Below are 7,445 nucleotides of genomic sequence, written 5' to 3' on the forward strand. Positions count from 1 at the left end.
GTTCAAATGGTGAAAATCCCTTTTAATTACATATATTTTCTGAAAAACTTCATGGCTACACTGGTTTTATGAGTCATTTATTAGAAAAGATTGAGGTTTTTAAGAGGATCCAGCTGTAACTTGCCCTGAGCACTGTACAAATTCTTTAGTAAGTGCTTTTTTTGTGTCTGAGTGATTGAAAAAAATACCCAGTAGTTTTGTTTATCAATGCAAAAACTTGTTTAAACATATTCAGAATTGTGTTTCTGGTTTTATTGAACATAATCTCTCTGTTTCTCTTATTAAGAATGCTTTCATACAAATGATCAAAATGATGAAACCTTACACCTCAGATTCACAGAGAATTTGAGAAAATGTAACAGTGGTAACTTTTGATGTTTTCTGAAGTAGGAAGACTACAAAATATCTCTATCTGTGTTTTGGCTTGGGGATAAGTACTTTAAAAGCATAGCACATGATGTTCTTTTGCCCAGAAAAAGAGAAGTAAAATAGACTTTTTTGGCAAGATAATTATCCTAACTTCCACACAAATCATCCAAGCAAACCGAGTCTGATCCCTTCATTGCAGCCTTGCTGGGAGTCAGCATTTGGCACCACTGCATGCTTGTGCTTTCCAATTATTGGAAGGAAAAGATAAAGGAAAAATGAGGGAAAGTTAAGATCTTATAAAAAACCACCTAGCTGTGTTGGTGCTTGGTTTAAATATCAAGAATATAAACAGTAAAATCTGCTCTGCTTTCCTGGGTCACTTGCTGGGCCTCAACTGATTTTTTTGTGGATTCAGAGGTGTTGTTTAAATGTTCTACCTGTGCAGAGCAATAAAATGCAACAAGGTGCCCAATATCTCCAAAGCCTTGTGCTGGGTCTGCTGCCTTCACTGACTAAACATCCCTGGAACAACAGTTTTCCTTCTGAGTTACCTAAAACCCACAAACACTGCCAGAATTGCATCATTCTCTGTCAAGATAAAGGGAGAAACAAAAGAAAACCCCTCCTGAAATTCCTGATATTTTTACCCAGGCAACCTCCCAGATCCCAAAGGAGACTCGAGGCTGTAACTCAACACATGATTTTGCATAATTGGACTCATCTTAAATTGCAGTCTTCTAGTGTTGCTAACCCTGGAGTCTGACCTTGGCTTTAATTTTTAAAAGTTTACTTTGCTGAAGCTTCTCCTTCTCAGCTTCAGTGATATTGAAAACAATGAGAGAGCAGCTAATAACTGCAAAGTGGGCAAACAACAGAGCAATCATCCAACTTTTCTGTACTTGGATACCATTTTAAACACAAGTGATATTAGGAACAGAGCATGATTTAAATGTGCTTTGACACGGGAGATGATACCGGGGAAGATAAATGTTTTAAATCAAACTCTATTTAAGATAAGCAGAGCATACAAAGTAGCTACTTGACTCTTGATTTAAAAGCACAGTTATTCAGATACAGGCTTAAATATACAGAACTGTATCTGGAAAATAATTTCAATGAGCTATTATATTAGTAATGAAAATACAACATGCTTGGGCAGGATGCCATTTTACTTGTTATTATTCTACAACTAATTTTTACAACTTGCCAAAGTGCATGCTCTATACTTATTTGAAGCCAAATTTTAAGTACAGGTGCACCAATAGGTAAGAAAGTATTTCAATAGCTGAAGAAAAAGCTTATATCCAGAACTGAAGCTGTGCAATCAATGTCTTCAAGTGCTTAGCTGTGTGCCAGACGAAAAAGACTCAGAAAGAAAGAGATTGATGCTATTGCCAACTCCCCAAAATCCTGGGCTACAAACACTTTACTTTCTGTGCAACTTTAATATCAGACAAGCCAAAATATTTAATTCCCAAGGACCAGAATTTATATTTAGTCCTAATTTTTCCTCTATGTCAGCAAAGCAAATTGCTGCTTTGAAAACAGGTGGGATAAGGGTCCACTGCCCTGGATCTAAGATAGTCATTAAAACAAGGGCAGACTGGGACTAGCTGTTAATATTGGGATTTAGTAGCCTTTTAAGCTCATTTTGACCTGGTATAATGCCAAATTTTTGCATTAATTTCAAAGTTTGAAAAAAATAATTACACTTATTAGGAATTTGATGACTTGATACTTAGTAAGGGTCTGGAAACAAATAAAAAAATAAATTTGAACAGGACTGAGCCTCCTGAGTTTTGCTGCTCATGAGAAATGGTCTGAGAAAAAGAGATTCATGTTTCTTAGCAGATATGCTGCCAGCTTTTCTCACAGGAAGCACCAGGCAGTGTAAACTCCAGGGCCACATCAAAATGAACACATTTTATACCTGTGGGAAGCAGGGAGGGGCAGTTTTCCAGTAGTCACAATAATTAATCTCCAGCAGTTGAGAGGGTTGATAGATGAGGTATTAGGAAGAAATTCTCTCCTGTGAGGGTGGGGAGGCCCTGGCACAGGTTGCCCAGAGAAGCTGTGGCTGCCCCATCCCTGGGAGTGTCCAAGGCCAGGTTGGATGGGGCTTGGAGCAACCTGGGCTAGTGGAAAGTTGGAACAAGGTGATCTTTGAGGTCCCTTCCAACCCAAACCTTCTGTGTTTCTGTGACACAAGCTGATCTAACACACAGTGGTGCCATCAGGGACAGCAGGAAAAGGGTGACAATAACCCACATGTCATGTGAGATCTGCTACTGTGCAACCTGCAAGGGCTGAGAACTGACTGCTCCAAGGTTTTCAGGCTGTCCAAGCACCAGTCCTAGGTCAGCAGTGAGAAAAGGATGAAATGCTGCAAATTTTAGAATGCGATGATCTTAAACCTGAGGATCTTTGGAAGTGCTCTAATGAGAACGCTCTGCCCTCTCACACACGTCAGAAAAAGCACCACTTTGTTTCTGGGCCTGCAGTCAGTGGTTATTTCAGCTGGCCAGTAACACTTCCCAAGCTGGAATGTCAGCTGCTCCGTGTGGGGATTTATGGAGGGAAGTGTTGTCCCAGGACATGGCCAGAAGCGCTCCTGGCAGAACACCAATTTTCACTGAAAGATTTTAATTGTAAAAATAACTCCACCAGCCAGACATCCCCCCTTTATAACTGCATCACTCTTTGCTTCTGTGTCAGTCTGAACAAACCACCAACTCCGTTACCCTTTAGTCAGATTAAAATCCACGATTTTTCTTTCCAAGACAAGTCGAAAGTAGAATCAAATAAAGAAGTAAAAAATTTAATATTTTGTGTATCTCCCATTGCCCTTTGGGTAACAAACAAATAAATAAATAAATAAAATCAAGAGCTTGTACTTGAAGCAATTTACTCTGGAGGGCAATTTGTGTGCTTTTTTCCAGGCACTAGGAAAACCTGATAAATCTGCTGCTGTTTGTGTTCACAGCATCTCACACACTCCTGACGTGTGATGCTCACCACGGCCAGGCAGTTATTGCCTCCTGGAAGGAAGCAGTTATTGCTTCTCCTGTCTGCCACTGGAAACTCAACAAGCTCGTTCTGCACCTTTTATATTCTGAAAGAGCTGCTGTTCCCTTCTCCTGCTACCTCATGTATTAGCATTTGATCAACATTAACACAGCCACTGTCTAAAAGCTGTTTTACTTCCTCTCCTTCTAAAATTCCTGTTTCTCTTTACAACTCCCAATTGCTAAAGACCACCACCGCTGGATGGTTTTCTCCAGGTATTTCTGAACAACTTAAAACCTTGTGAGTTTGAGAGATCCCGTGATTGTGAGAGAGGCTTTGGTTTTTCACAGAACTCTCTTTTCTCCAATGCCAGCTTTTTTTAACACCCCCTCAACCACAAGGTACAGCCATCCCCTCAGTTACAGCAGCTGCCCTCTGCAAGTCTACACGTTCCTCTGAAGGATTCAGGGAAAAATGTGGCCTCTTTATTCAGGTGAACTGCCTAAAACTAATGAAACGAAGCTGAATGTTCTCATAGTTTGAAGTGAGATGAGGAAGACACTGAGTGTATTTAACAGAACATATCCTCAAACTTGGCAACTTTTCAAACAACTTAACGATGCCCCACATGACATGACCAACAAATGTCATCTTTTAGTCTGAATGCTCTTTGACTAACACACTTGTGTGCAGTGAGCCCAAACAGGAACTGCAAAGGTCTGTGAGCCTGCAGCCCCAGAACACGCTGACCAACCCACCCTGATTGATCTGCACTTGGAAATTCATCTGCTTATTGGTTTCCTCTCCCCTAAGACTGAAGGGACTGTCTGCTCTCAGAGGGACACACACCTCATTCAAGAAATCCCTTCTCACCTTGGCGTTCATTTCGCTGTGGTTTGCTCTATTTAGAGTGTGGCTTTGAGTCATCCTCCCAAAGTTCAGGATAGTTTTCCAGTGAGCTCTTCAGAAACTGCCTTTGGTGCCGGTTTTGGCAGTCGGCTCCCGGCACATATTTCATTTGTTACTTTAGACGTAATTCCCCGTCCAGAACAGCCCAAGAGCAAAGCAGAGGAACAGCCTCCAAATATGGTGAGAGCAGAGCCAGTCTCTGGAGCAGTTCAACACGTCGGCGTGCGTAAGAACGAAGGGAACTGGAACGAGTTTTAAATCATGCTCGAAATAGACCGTGGTGAAATGTTCAGAACTCAGAACTACACAGAAAACCCTGAGACAGATAAAAGAACAGCTCTGACCCTGTTAGCAAATAGAACTGTCGTCATCAGCTCCAGCAATAAAAAGCTGCTTAAACCCTCTGAAATCACGTCCAATGAAACAAAGGTTAAGCCCAAGTCCTTAATTCAGTATTTGGTTTAGAGAGAGCCGGTAAAGTTTATACCACGAAACACAAAGGATGAGGTTTTTTCCAAAGCAATTATACCAGAAAGTTACAATAAAAATACTTACCAGAAAAAATACAGATTAAGTATCCACCAGCTGAATCTTAATTCAGATCACAGAATTCTTTTGGTTTTAATTAGGATTATTTTATTTCTCCCCACTATTGACGGATGTTCCTTTCATCAGTCTCTCAGCTTCGAATTCACACTATTTCACAGTATTCTGTGTGAGGATTATGAGGCCAATTACACGAGGGTCTCAAATAGCAGTAACATTAATCAAGTGAAATGTTACATGTGTTGTAGCCAAATATAATCTGGCCACCAACAATAAAATTTACACAAGTTTTTTTAATGTGAAAAATATAAGAAAACAGGAAGTTTTCTATATCTGACCCTGGAAACACGTGAGCCTGGTATTCACATGCAATACACTTCACAAACACCAAAAAGCCAAGAGCACATCTCACACAGCAGGAACATCTTTAAACTTGGTCCTTACAAGCAGCACCCAGCACCTGCTGCAAACTGATTCCTATTCTCCTGTCCCCCAGCTATAAGGAAATCAGGCAGATTTGATGTCAGGCTGTTGGATAAAGCAGTGCCTGAGGCTGCACAGCCACAGCTCTCTGCACTGCACTTCAACACAAAGGCTTGGACAACTTCTTAGGAAGACTTTACTTCTCCCAGAGCTCACTTTTGACTTTTACAAAACACAGAAGAGTGTATCAGATACTTTGGATTTGTGTACTTTGGAAAAGAATAATTTGGAATCACACAATTGCAATTTAAAATATGTAACTGTGGTAGCTTTTGAATCATAACTACAAAATATTGGAGCACGTATCCATAAAGGAATTAAAGCTATAAATTGCATGAGCACTTCAAATTGTTTCTTGCTTTAGATGTTTAATTATTTAGTTTAAAATAGCATGTAAAAACTCCTTAAAAATAGCATATTTAAAAATGCTTATCCAAATGCAATTGCTATGCACAAGGCAAGACTTTTCGTTTAAAAAAAACCCTGACATTTTGTATTTTGTGCTTCAGTGTTCCTTAAAAATAAGCACTAAGTAATCTACAATTAGCAAAATATAAGCATGTTTAAGCTATGAATTATAAGCTAATGAAATAAGCTGCTTTAATGGGAAAACATTTTATTAGGAAATGGAAAATACTCATAGACTGAGAGTCAGCAGTTGCTTCCAAAGGATGCCATTAAGCTGCCATTATTTTGGCAAAGCTCTGGTCTCAAAGAGGCAGATTTTCTTACTGTATTGTAGAAGTCCTTGGCAAATTACATAATATTCATTAAATTTAAATGGAGACCCTTGATGCCTCCTGTAAAGATGTCCCAGGGAGTCAATTTTCAAGGAATTCATAATGTAAGCAGCAAGTTATCGGAGAAGGAGACATTCACCACCTAAGAAGGCCTCAAATGAATGATTTAGAGAAGGAGGAGATGTGACACATTGTGGTGACTCCTGAGACAGACACCTACCTCAAGGACCAGCAGAGCAATCTGGCCAGCCACGTGCTGCAACCCCCAAATTTCCTCAGACACTTCCTGACCTTCCTAGGACAGTGGTTTGCTTAATCCCTGAAATCAATACTAATGTCAGGGGGGCTATAAAAGCAGAAGTGACAGGTGGCTGAAGCCTTGTGCTCCTGCCTGACACCTGCCCCACATCCCTGGCACTTTGGGAACTCCCCCTTCTGCTAAATGACCACCTTTTGGGGGGGTTCCACCCTGACACTGATCTTGCTGGGAAAGGATGCTGGGTTAACTCTTCCTGTTAAAAAAAGAACCTGGCACATGCCAGGTAAATAGATCCCCTAAAACCAGACTCCCAGCCCTACTAACTTCTTGTTGATGGTGGTTTTTTTGGTTCTCAACAGTGGAATCTCCCCAGTGCTGCTTCTACTCACTCCCTGTGTGTCACACAGCAGACACTGTTCAGGCTGAAACAACAAAACATCCCACAAAGTTTTCCCCCTTTTTAATATTCAGCTTTATTTAAATGTTGCATGCCCCTAAAACCTTCATAAGCAGCTTACTTTTAAAGTATAAACATGTCAGTGTTTAGCCACATAGGGTACTTTTCTGTCCTAAATCATCATCCATTTATCAGACTGATCTACATTACTAAATGCTGTTAAAACACATTATAAATACATTGCATTAATCCCCATGTAATAGCCACTGGCTTCCAGCACTGAATATACTGATATTTATATAAGCATTACACAATCAATGCCCCACAGTCTCCAGGTTGGGCTGGACTCAGTGTGGCAGCCTTCTGTTGCCATTACTCAATAAGTACAGACAAGAGAAAACAGTTCACTTTAGCAGATAGTCTTATCCCCATCTCTCATAAAATGGCACTATTACAAAACAATCCAGCAAAATAATCCAACATTTAATTCATTAATGCAGAATAAGAGATGAGATTTGTTTTTCATCATCATTATTTATAACTTTACAAGCATGCCCAGTGTTACACAAAAGGGCAATGTATCCCAAGTGAGCTGCAGTCAGAACTTGCACAACACTCCCATAAAAACAAATTAAACAATTTAAAATATGGAAATGAAATCCTGATTTTCAGAGTAAATATTTATGGCTCCATAAAACATATTTTTATAAATGTGACTGGAGAGAGAATTGTCTTT

This window comes from Lepidothrix coronata, unplaced genomic scaffold (assembly GCF_001604755.1).
Source record: "Lepidothrix coronata isolate B3197 unplaced genomic scaffold, Lepidothrix_coronata-1.0 Scaffold25, whole genome shotgun sequence".
Lineage (NCBI taxonomy): Eukaryota > Metazoa > Chordata > Aves > Passeriformes > Pipridae > Lepidothrix > Lepidothrix coronata.